The following is a 13653-nucleotide window of genomic DNA, read 5'->3' as shown; positions in this document are numbered from 1 at the left end:
TAGAGAGCATACACATCTGCTATATTTAGTTATCCTTTCGGTGATCTCTCTTATTCTTATCTCCCTCCTTCGTAAAAATACACCCCAGATATTTTACAAGTTCTACTTCTTTGACCTGATCGCCCCCAACTACTATATCATCCGCGTCATCATTTTGCTTTTTCACAGTGAGTATTTCTGTTTTTTTTATGTTTATTGTTACTCCTGCTTCTTCAAAACATTCCCTCCAGCACTCCAAAGCTCTTGTTATTTGTGGCCGGCTATTACTCCAACATGCGATGTCGTCTGCGTAGGCCAATATATCCCCTTGCTCTTCATTTCCAAACCTTTCCTTGAATCTTTTAATTATCATGTCCATATAAGCAATAAACAGTAATGGGGATAGTACACTTCCTTGTTTCACCCCAGTTTCCACTTCAAACCAAGTATCTTTTTCATACCCCGTTCGAACCTTACATTGATGAGGGTCATATGTACTCTTAATGGCCCTCTTCAATCTCCCAGTGATTCCATATTCCTCTACAAGACACCTCCAAAGCTTTTTCCTAGGAATTGAGTCAAAAGCCATTGACAGGTCAATAAAGGCAACATATAGGTCCTTGTTATACTCCCAGCATTTTTCCATCACCATTCTGAGTACAAATACCGGGTCCGACGTGCTTCTGTCCTTCCTGTACCCAAACTGCTCTTCTCCTAGTCTGTCTTCAATTATAGATCTTGCTCTTTTCTCTATAATTCTTTCGTAGAGTTTAGCTATGTGGTTTATAAGCGATATGCCTCTGTAATTATTACACAGTCCCGAATCACCCTTTCCTTTAAATATGGGCACTATGATGGTTTTGCCCCAATCCGGTGGAATTTTTCCATTTACCCATGCTTCATTGACCACTCTTAACACTGTTTCTTTTAGTCGATTACTTCCATTCTTGATCAATTCAATAGGTATTCCATCGCTGCCTGGTGATTTATCTTTCTTCATCTTTATCAAAGAGTCCTCGAGTTCTCTCATTGTTATTAAGTCATCAATTTCGTCCTGTCTTCATACTCTGCACCCAATCCATCTCTGTACTCCTCAAGATCTACTGTCTCTCTGTTTAGTAGTCTTTTAAAGTAGTTTTGCCATCGTTCATTGATTTTGTCCTCGTCTGTGATTATATTACCATCGTCATCTTTCAAGTTGTAGATCATTGTTTTGTCTTTAGGGTATGATTTTGCCAGTCCAAATATTTTCTTTTTATTTCCTCTGACATCTTCCTCTAAAGCTTCTCCTAAGTCTTTCCAAACATTTCTTTTTGCTTGTCTCTTTATGTTCTCAGCTTCATTTCTTGCCTCTATATACTCAAGTCTTGTCTCTGGGCTTTTATGTTTCAGCCACTTCCTCAATTTCTTCACTTTATTCTTCACTGCCAACTTAACTGTTTTGTATATTCATCATTATTCTATTTAAGGTTTAAAATCGGCGCCCAATGGCGACGCACAAAGGAAGAGGGAAAGCTGCGCACATCTGTTATTTATTACTCGACCAGACGGGGAATTCCCATAGCTCAACATCCACAATTACATCACCCACTGCATAGATACAGAGATACATACATATAAAAAATAAAGTTAGCCCTACATTAATCATTAACATATGAATTACTACTAGGATAGGAATTTATAGACTAGTATTCAGGTTACACCCTATCTAACTTAAAAATTACAGTACTTCTAAACACATACATGAATATCAAATTTGTGGCACTACAACTGCTCCTCTGAACTGTCTACTTGCTTCCCTCCACCACTACGACAGGCACGTAACACCCTTCTAGCAACAAACTCTCATCCTTTTTCTGTCCAACTCTCTAATGCAAGAGTTAACCATTACTCCCAGTCCTTCAGTCCTTCATGTATGCACCAGGTCAGTTCTGGAACTGTCTCCCTCTGTCTGTATTTCCTATTTGCCATTATCTCTAGTCTTTAAAACACAGTATGTCCAGGCATCTTGAAATGAACGGATCTTGATTTTGGCTTTCTGTTATCCTGTTATTTATTTTTTCTTGGGGGGAACAATTTGCAGACCTCCTGGTCTTTGTTTCCTTCTACTTTGCATAATAAAAAAAAATAAAAAAAACACTCCAACTCAGGTTTGGGTGAGATAACTGCAGATGTGTCAACTATTAAACAGATATTGTTAACTAACATGAAAAACTCAGATTGGGTTGAAGCTGGTGGTAATATGTCACCAATGCATGTCGTTGACATAATTGGATATATAACTGCTTTATGAAATTTGTCCGAAAGAGTGCTGAAAATATCTAAGACAATACCTCATAATCCAGGAATGTGCTTATTAGACTACATACATGAGGTAGAGTTGCACTGCAATAAATCAGGAGTGACTGAGATATATATCTGTCTATTGCCAGACGCCATAATCCCCATAAGGTGTGGCCACAAACCAATCGGCTCTATGTCATCCTGTCCCTCGCCATTCCACTGCCTTGCTCCCAGCTCACACCCCTCTCTCTCATATACCTCTCCACTCCATCCCTTCATTTCATCCTTGGCCTCTCCCTCCCTCACATACACTCTCCTCGTGAGTCTCTCGCTCTCCATCCTCTCCACATTTTTAAAAATAAGAAAACAGAGGAAGATTCATTAAAAATCTGTAACAGTTGGATTTGAACAGCTGTAGGTTGATATCTGGGAGGAAACAACTCTTGGGAAGTGAGTTACAGATAGATGTAGTTCCGGGAAAAACAGAATTCGGATAGGCAGAAGTCTTATAGAACTTCATAACTTCTTGTAGTGTGTTTTGTAGATCAGTTATACATATATTGGACTCGTGGACGAGCTGTTGTTATACGTGAGTAGGTTAGTAAGTAGATAATCTTAGTTCCTTTTGTCATGCAATGACAGGAGAGGTAAAGATAAGTATGGGGCTATTTATAATTTTATCTGTTTTGGAAATATTAAGTAGTGTCACACACACGAGTGAAGTATAGAATCCCACCGTTACCTCCCCACTGTCTCACTCTCTCTCTGCCACCCTCTCGCCCCTATTGGTAGCCTCCTTCTGACTTCTCCTTCTCTCTCTTTTCTTATATAAGAACTTCCATTACGTGGGCTACACTGTCGTCCAAATGTTCTAGAAGCCTGTGTGTATGTGTGTATGTATCGTTTCCGGTGACATAGTGCACGTCTGGCATTCATTACAGAAATGCAGACACATTTCCTTTCCCACTGAAATTGCAAACACATTTCCTTTGATTAACTCTTGCTGACATACTTCCTATTCCCATACCTTGACTACCTTTAAGACTACACATTTGTGTTCCTATCTATTGTGATTTGTATTATTATAATATGGAGTCCTGACATCTCTCGGTCACGCCAGCTGGTGGTCCTCTGACAGCATTTGTCAGTGACACACTCTAATCTATTAATACATAATATTGATTATAATACTGTATAGGCATAATATTCATGAGAATATTGTACTGATCTAATAATATTCTAGAAACATAAAACATTTTAAACAAGTTGTATATATAATGGAGCAAATGCACTATAGTTAAATTGATTACAGAATATTGTATAACATATTGTAAATGTGTATGCATAACAGACATACTGTACGCATATAATTGAGCAATGGTAATACTGCTAGATCACTATATTACATATGGAGTTATCCCTTTAGTAATGCCTAATTTTTCACCTAACTTGTATCATGATTCTGGTAATACAGAATTGTAGTAACATTATGTGAATTTTTACGTAATTGTATTGTTACATAATTATATTTTTATTGCACTTAATTGTATTGTAATTGTTACATATCGTTTGTAGTTACATAATTGTGGTAACACTGTAGTAATATTGTAGTAACATTGTAGTAATACAGAACTGTAGTAACACTATGAATTGTTACATAATTGTATTGTTACATAGTAATTGTATTGTACATAACTGCAATTATTACATAACGTTTGTAGTTAAATAATTGTAGCAAATGTAACAGAATGCAATCGTTTGTTGTTACTTCTCTATCTATCGATTGCCAGACGCCTCAATCCCGTTTGGGGTGGCCACAAACAAATCGCCTCCACGTCGTCCTGTCCCCCGCCATTTCACTGCCCTGCTCCCAACTTACACACCCCTCTCTCATATACCTCTCCAACCCAACCCTCCATCTCATCCTCGGCCTCCCTCTCCCTCTTCCCCCTCCACCTCACTCACATACACTCTCTTCGTCAGTCTTTCACCCTCCATCCTCTCCACATGGCCAAACCATCTCAGTGTGTTCCTCATAACACTTCCTATCACATCCACCTCCACACCACAACGCTTCTTTATATCCTCATTCGTCAGCCTGTCCGTCCATGTGACTCCACAGGCTCCTCTTAAATAACTCATTTCCACTGCTCTCACTCTTGACTTGTGTCCTTCCAACAACGTCCAAGCTTCACTTCCATACGTTAGAGTTGGTATCACAATACTGTCATGTAGTAACTTTTTCACTTCCATGCTCACTTCCCTGTTTCTTATCACTGTTTTCAAAGAACCAGCAACCTTTCTTCCCTGCTGTACCCTTTCAAGCACTTCACTCTCCAAACCTCCATCCTTACTCATCACACTACCCAAGTACTTAAAACGTACTCACATTTTCTAATTCCTCACCATCCAACCTCGATGTACATTCACTGACTTCACCTCTCTCAAAGACCATCACTTTACTCTTCCCTACATTCACCTTTAGATTCCGTTTCTTACACACTGTCCCAAACTCATCCACCAAGCCTTGCAGCTCCCCTTCATCTTCACTCAACAACACAGTATCATCTGCAAACAACAGTACAAGGAGTTTCAAAACACTATCCTCTCTCACCAGGGCCACTCCAACACCCACTACCCTACCTTGTACCTCTTTTATTACCCCATCCATGAACAGATTGAACAACCATGGAGACATGACACATCCCTGTTTCAACCCAACTTTCAAAGAAAAAAATTCACCTACTTTACCATCCACACGCACTGCAGCCTTAGCACCATCATACATACTCTTCACAGCATTCAACAACTTTCCATCTACTCCATATATTCTTAATAATTTCCACAATCCTTGTCTATCCACCCTGTCATATGCTTTCTCCAAATCCATGAAAGCCGCATACAACTTCTTTCCCTTCTTTAGAAACTTTTCCACTAAAGATCTAAGAATGAATATCTGATCTACACAACCTCTTCCCTTCCTAAAGCCTCCCTGTTCTTCTCCAACTAATTCCTCTGTTCTTTCTCTAACTCTGTCAATAAGTATCCTACCATACACTTTTCCTATTATACTACGAAGACAAATGCCCCTATGATTACCACACACTTCTTTTTCTCCTTTTCCTTTGTACAGAGGAATAATTATACCTGACTTCCAATCCTCCGGGACTCTACCTTCCTCCCAGGCCAATCTGCACATCTTCCACATCCATTCTACTACTCTCTATCCCCCATGCTTCAGCATTTCACCACACACTCCATCAATTCCTGGGGCTTTCCCCAATTTAACTTTCTTCATTGCTTCCACAACTTCTATCCTACTGATTTCTTCCTGTCTTCTCACCTCCCTCCTTCTCCCAGCCATTCCCCAGCCACTTATATTCGCATTACTTCCATCTTGTATGTTCAACAATTCCTTAAAGTGTTCTCTCCATCTGCTCACTTTTTCTCCCTTCTCCACTAGTAATCTACCATTTTTATCTTTCACTCCCCTGCTAACCTCACATCCACCCTGTCTTACTTTCTTCACCTCTTTCCAGAACGTTTTCTTACAGTCCCTCCACTTTACACTCAAATTCCTTCCAAATTCCTCATCCACTCTCTTCTTACTCTCTCTTACTAATCTTTTCACCTCTCTTTTTCTACATATAACTCTCTCTTCCGCCTCTCAACTTCTTCCACGCCCCTATATCTCATCCATTCATTGTATGCTTTCTTCTTTTTTGCCACAGCCTGTCTCACTTCTTCAGTCCACCACACTGTTCTTTGCACCCCTCTTCGTCTTCTCTTCCTCCTAGACACCACATCACATGCTGCACATATTTCTTCAGTAAACACCCTGCACACACCTTCCACGTCCCCCATCTGCTGCAATTCATATTTGCCCAATCGATCCTCCACTTCTCTCTTATACTCTGCCTTTTTCTCATCCTCTTGTAACCTTTCCACCCTCCTTGCAACTACTCCTTCCTCTTGTCTTTCCCTTCTTCTATTGCACCATCTTACTTGTATCCTAATTCTGGCCACCACCAAGTAGTGGTCAGAAAGTCCACTCCCCCGACCTCTATAAGCTCTTGCATCCATTACACATCTTCGCATCCTTTCATTCACACACACATAATCAATCATTGCCTTCCTTTCATTCAGTTCACCACCCACCCTTTTCATCACTCACCATGTATACGTGTGGATTATTTAATGCCTGAAGAGGGTATTAGCTATCACCAACCCCCTCCCAGCACAAATGTCCACTAACACACTGCCATTCTCATCTGTCTCAGCAGGCACACCTCACTCACCAACTATTTCCATCCACCTTCACATTCCCTACTTTACCATTCATATCACCGATCAAAAATACTCTCTCATCCCTTCCAAACTTTTCCATGCACACTTCCACATTTGTCTAGAACTCTTCTCTCACTCTGCTAGCACGATCTTGCGTTGGCGCATACACACACCTTGTCGTTACTTAATTGTAGTAATTGCAGTAATATTGCAGTATCTGCAGTCCTGACATCGATAATCCAGTCATGCTGCAGTCGATGATAGTGAAGATATGGCTTGCCACTGGCTCGTGGAGAACAATAACTTGCTCTTTGTTTCATATATAGAAGGAGTTTATGCTGTATTGTTGCATTAATAGCATTAGTAGTAACATTTACACCTATTTTTGTTTGTTATGAGATGTTACTGTATTTTTGTATGTATTGATTTTCTATAGTTTGTTTTTCTTCTTTTTTCTATGCTTCTTCGTTGTTGTCCTAGGTTCAATAGTTGCTGGCTAATTCCATTGGGACCCTTTTTTAAAGCTTAGTTTATCTTGCACATATATTATTGAAAGTGATATTATATAGCTCCATGTTTTGTTATTTTATATAATATTATATATATATATATATATATATATATATATTTATATATTTATATATATATATATATATATATATATATATATATATATATATATATATATATATATATTATATATATATATATATATATATATATATATATATATATTTTTTATTATGTATTTATATATATATATATATATATATATATATATTTTTATGATATATATATATATATATATATATATTTATATATTTATATAGAACATTAACTTATACACTCACTTGTTTATTTGTACCTATCGTGGGCAATATATGTCAGCACTGTGTGGAAATCTTTGTCTTCATGATTGTGTGGATGATGTTGACCATTTTTGCTAACGTCATTTGTGTTGGCCATTTTATTCCTGGTTTTCCTTGTAACTTAATTTGTCTGTTTCCACCAGATAGCTTTAATTAATAAATTTTTAATACAATTTTTATAATCGCTCACTGAGTAACTGTGATAATATATTTTCTTTATTTGTGGAGGTATAATGTATACTTGTATGTATGAAACATGTATTTTATGTAGATATAAATGGTAACACTCATTGGTATAGTAAATGAATGAATATATACAATGTAGAATATTTATTGTTGGTGTAAGTATTTAGTGATTGAATTATCCAGATAATTGAAATACGTATGTGTATGTAAGTTGTAACTATACAGCACGTTTTATATGTTTGTACAGAAGGTTTTGTCTACCACTGTGTATTGTGTAAACAAAGTAACTATGTAACTCACTAATTTTTCTGTACTGGGAATGTGTGAGTGGTGGTGCACGTGGTGATAGCGTTGTCCTTCACTGGTTGATTGACGTGTTGTGGGGTGTCCTTAGCTTTCTTAGCAAAACGCTAACACAGCAACTTCTCACTCTGGCAGCTGTGGTGAGTAAATGAGTATCAATGAGTAACTTGAGTGAAGATGAATGAGATGAGTAGAGTGGTGAATTATGGCTCTGGTATTTGCTGCTGTTGTCTTGACCTCTGCACTCCTGCGTCAGCGGGGTTGGTGGAGACGGAGGTGAGGGCGGTTTGGAGAGAGGGGTGGGGGTTTGTTGCATTGTTATTGTTCTTCTTTTGTTTATTTTCTTTTTCTTTCTCGATGTATTCTTGGTATTTTCTTACTGTGATTTACTCGTTGTGAGATGAAGACTGCCGCTTCTTGTAGGTGTGTGTAGAAGATTGTAGAGATGTCACATAGACTTGTTACTTGTAGTTAATTGTAGAGCTTGTTTTTCCTCACTCATAACTCGTTTTTCTTACTGTATACTTGATTGTGGTTACTTGATCATAGAATTATAGTTTCTATATAATGTAGAATCAACTGTAGAACTGAAGCTGATCTTGGTTACCGTCTCGCCTGCTTTTGTAGAAGTTCACTGTAGATTCGTAGACGAGGTTCGTACTTCTGCTGCCACCATATCTTACAAAACTTCCTAGCTTCTTGTAGTGTGTTTTGTAGATCAGTTACACATATATTGGACTCGTGGACGAGCTGTTGTTATACGTGAGTAGGTTTGTAAGTAGATAATCTTAATTCCTTTTGTCATGCAATGACAGGAGAGGTAAAGATGAGTATGGAGCTGTTTATAATTTAATTGTCTTAGAAATATAAACTAAAGTGTCTCATACACGAGTGAAGTGTAAAATCCCGCCGTTACCTCCCTACTGTCTCGCTCTCTCTCTGCCACCATCTCGCCCCTGTTGGTAGCCTCCTTCTGACTTCTCCTCCTCTTTCTTTCCGTATATAAGAACTTCCATCACGTGGGCTACACTGTCGTCCAAATGTTTAGAAGTCTGTGTATGTGTATGTGTGCATGTATCGTTTCCGGTGACATACTGCACGTCTGGCATTCCCACTGAAATCGCAAATACATTTCCCTTGGTTAACTCTTGCTGACATATTTCCTATTCCCACACCTTGACTACCTTTAAGACTACACATTTGTGTTCCTCTCTATTACGATTGGTATTATTATAATATGGAGTCCTGACAGAAGTTTTGCTGGTAAGTGGGGGCACCCATCATCCACCCACTTAGTGCAGTGGTACTCTGTTATTAGGGTAGCTCTACACTGAGTAGCAAGCCAAATGATTTCCTGTAAACCAGGAAAGCATTTACAACGCTGGGTGGTAACCTAATAACCAAACAACACGTGCTCCTTACTTGACAACAAGTGGGTTGGCGGAGGGTTAGAGCCCCTCCCTGGAAATAAACTAACTAAAAATCTGAACAAGAAGCCTTGGACCAGGACTGACCAAAGGGCGACAACCAAGGACCGAACAAAGAACATGGTATGGATAGCTACATGGAATGAATGGGAAGCAAATGATGAGGTGAAGGAAATAGAGATTGTCCAGGTGCTTGAGGGTGCGAAAGTGGATGTATGTGGATTAACTGAAGCTAAATGGCGAGGAGAAAGTATGAACGGGAGTATGGATGGGGTATATGCGCAGGAGGATGTGAGAATGAGAGGGCAAAAGAAGAAGTGTGTATTGTTGTGAGTAACAGATAGAAGAAGAATATAAGAGAGCACGGATTGGTTGGCCCAAGGATTATGTGGGTAAGATTGAAAGTTGGATACAACCATAGGCGACTGTGTGATTGTATGTGCCAATGCAAGATCGTGCAAGCAGAGTGAGTTCTGGACAAGTGTAGAAGCATGCATGGAAAAGTTTGAAAGGAATGAGAGAGTGTTTTTGATTGGAGATATGAATGGAAAAGTAGGGAATGTGAAGATGGATGGAGTAGTTGGTGAGTGGGGTGTGCCTGCAGAGACGAATGAGAATGGCAGTGCATTAGTGGACATTTGTGCTGAGAGAGGGGTTGGTGACAGCCAATACTCTGTTCAGGCACAAAATGATCCATAGGTATACGTGGCAAGTGATGAGAAGGGTGGGTGGTGAACTGAATGAACAGAAGGCAATGATTGATTATGTGTGTGTGGATGAAAGGATAAGGTGTGTAACGGATGCAAGAGTATAAAGAGGTCGGGGGAGTCAGAATCAAGGTCCAAATGAAATGGAGAAATAGAAGAAGGGAAGGACAGGAAGAAGTAGTACAAACAAGGAGGGTGGAAAGGTTACAAGAGGATGGAAAAAAGGAAGAATATAGGAGAGAATTGGAGGAGCGATTGGGTAATTATGGACTGGAGCAGATGGGGGAAGTGGAAGGTGTGTGCAACATATTCACAAAAGAAATCTGTGCAGCATGTGAAGTGGTGAGTGAGCTGTACTGAAGACGAAAGGGGGTGCAGAAACAGCATGGTGGAATGAAGAGGTAAGAGAGCCTGTGGCGCAAAAGAAGAAAGTATATAATGAGAGGATGAGAAACAGGGGTGTGGAAGAAGTTTAGAAACGGAAGAGAGAGTTATGTGTAGAGAGGAGAAAAGGTTAGTAAAAGAAAGACGAGAGGGGATGAGGAATTCGGAACTTGAGTGTAAAATGGAGGGAATGGAAAAAAATGTTTGGAATGAGGTAAGGAGAGCTAGACAGGGTGCCAAAGAAGTTAGCTGGGGAGTGAAAGATAAAAATGGTAGATTACTAGTAGAAGGGAGAAAAAGTGAGCAGGTGTCGAGAACACTTTAAGGAATTGCTGAACAAAGCGAATGAAAGTAATGCAAGGATAAATGGCTGGGGAATGGCTGGGAGAAGGAGAGAGGTGAGAAGAGAGTTAGAAATAAGTAGGATGGAAGCTGTGAAAGCAATGAAGTTAAAATGCGGAAAGCCCCAGGAATTGATGGAGTGTGTGGTGAAATGCTGAAGCAAGGGGGAGAGACAGTAGTAGAATGGATGTGGAAGATGTGTAGATTGACTTGGGAGGAAGGTAGAGTCCCGGGGGATTGGAAGTCAGGTATAATTATTCCACTGTACAAAGGAAAAGAGGAAAAAGAAGTGTGTGGTAATCATAGGGGCATTTGTCATCTTAGTGTAATAGGAAAAAGTATATGGTAGGATACTTATTGACAGAGTTAGGGAAATAACAGAGGAATTAGTTGGAGAAGAACAGGGAGGTTTTAAGAAGGGAAGAGGTTGTGTAGATCAGATATTCATTCTTAGATCTTTAGTGGAAAAGTTTCTAGAGAAGGGAAAGATGTCTGCGGCCTTCATGGATTTGGAGAAAGCATATGACAGGGTGGATAGACAAGGATTGTGAACAGTATTAAGAATATGTTGAGTAGATGGGAAGTTGCTGAGGGCCGTGAAGAGTATGTATGATGGCACTAAGGCTGCAGTGAATTTAGTGAATTTTTCTACTTGAAGGTTGGATTGAAACTAAGATGTGTCACGTCTCCATGGCTGCTCAAGCTGTATGTGGATGGGGTTTTAAAAGAGATACACGGTAGGGCAATGGATGTTGGAGCGGCCCTAGTGAGAGAGAACAGTGTACTGTTGTTTGCAGATGAAACAGTGTTCTTGAGTGAAGATGAAATGGAGTTGCAAGGCTTCGTGAATGAGTTTGGGAGAGAGTATAAGAAACGGAATCTAAAGGTGAATGTAGGGAAGAGTAAAGTTATGGTCTTCGAGAAAAGTGAAGTCAGTGAATGTACAGTGTGGTTGGATGAGGAGGATATGGAAAATGTGAGGGCATTTAAGTACTTAAGTAGTGTGATGAGTAAGGATGGAAGTTTAGAGGCTGAAGTGCTTGAAAGGGTACAACAAGGAAGAAAAGTTGCTGGTTCCTTGAAAGCAATGATAAGAAACAGGGAAGTGAGCATGAAAGTGAAAAAGCTACTACATGACAGTATTGTGATACCAACTCTGACGTATGGAAGTGAAGCTTGGACCTTGTTGGAGGAAGAGAAGTCAAGTGTGAGAGCAGTGGAAATGAGTTATGTGAGAGAAGCATGTGGAGTCACGTAGAGAGAGACTGACAAATGAGGAAGTGAAGGAGTGTTGTAGTGTGGATGTGTATGTGACAGGAAGCATTAGGAGAAACACAATGAGGTGGTTTGGCCATGTGGAGAGGATGGAGAGTGAGAGACTGACGAGGAGAGTGAATGTGAGGTGGACGGGGGGGGGAGGAGGAGGCCAAGGATAAGATGGAGGGATGGAGTGGAGAGGTATATGAGAGAGGGTGTGTGTGAGCTGGGAGCAGGGCAATGAAATGGTGGTGGACAGAGTGACATGGAGGTGATTTGTTTGTGGCCACACCTTACGGGATTAAGGTGTCAGGGAATATATAGATAGATGGAAGTTATGGCAGAGGGTTAGTGCCCCTCCCTAGAAAACAACTAACTAAAAAAAACAAACAAGAAGTTTCGGATAAGGACTGACCAAACGATGACGACCCAGGACCGGACAAAGGACTTGGTAATGGGTACATGGAATGTAAGAGGAGCGAATGATGAGGTGAAAGAGAGAGAGATTGTCCAGGTGCTTGAGGGTGCGAAAGTGGATGTATGAGGAATAACTGAAACAAAATGGAGAGCAGAAAGTGTGAGAGAATGGGAGTATGGATGGAGTATATGTGCAGGAGTAGGTGAGAATGAGAGGGCAAAGGAAGGAGTATGTATAGTTGTGAGTAAAAGATGGAAGAAGAGCATAAGACAGTATGGAACAGTTGGGTCAAGGTTTGTGTGGGTAAAGTTGAAAGTTGGAATACAAATGTGGGCGATTGTGTGTGTGTATGCGCCAACGCAAGACCGTGCTAGAAGAGTGAGAGAAGAGTTCTGGACAAATGAAGAAGTGTGCATGGAAAAGTTTGGAAGGAATGAGAGAGTGTTTTTGATCGATGATATGAATGGTAAAGTTGGGAATGTGAAGGTGGATGGAATAGTTGGTGAGTGGGGTGTGCCTGCTGAGATTGATGAGAATGGGAGTGCGTTAGTGGACATTTGTGCTGGGAGGGGGTTGGTGATAGCTAATACCCTCTTCAGGCATAAAATGATCCACTGATATATGGCGAGTGATGAGAAGGGTGGGTGGTCAACTGAATGAAAGGAAGGCAATGATTGATTATGTGTGTGTGGATGAAAGGATGCGAAGATGTGTAATGGATGCAAGAGCTCATAGAGGTTGGGGGAGTGCACTTTCTGACCACTACTTGGTGGTGGCCAGAATTAGGATTCAAGTAAGATGGAGGAATAGAAGAAGGGAAAGACGAGAGGAAGGAGTAGTTGCAAGGAGAGTGGAAAGGTTACAAGAGGATGAGAAAAAGGCAGAGTATAAGAAAGAAGTGGAGGAACGATTGGGCAAATATGAATTGGAGCAGATGGGAGACGTGGAAGGTGTGTGTAGGACATTTACAGAAGAAATATGTGCAGCATGTGATGTGGTGTGTGGAAGGAAGAGAAGACGGAGGGGGTGCAAGAAACACCGTGGTGGAATGAAGAGGTGAGACAGGCTGTGGCACAAAAGAAGAAAGCATACAATGAATGGATGAGAAATAGGGGCGTGGAAGAAGTTGAGAGGCGGAAGAGAGAGTTATATGTAGAACGAAAGAGAGCGGTGAAAAGATTAGTAAGAGAGAGTAAGAAGGGAGTGGATGA

The sequence above is a fragment of the Coenobita brevimanus genome, chromosome 48 (genome assembly GCF_032717465.1).
Source record: "Coenobita brevimanus isolate Jiangsu-jjx chromosome 48, ASM3271746v2, whole genome shotgun sequence".
In the NCBI taxonomy this organism is placed as follows: Eukaryota; Metazoa; Arthropoda; class Malacostraca; order Decapoda; family Coenobitidae; genus Coenobita; species Coenobita brevimanus.
This window is presented reverse-complemented; position numbering follows the sequence as displayed.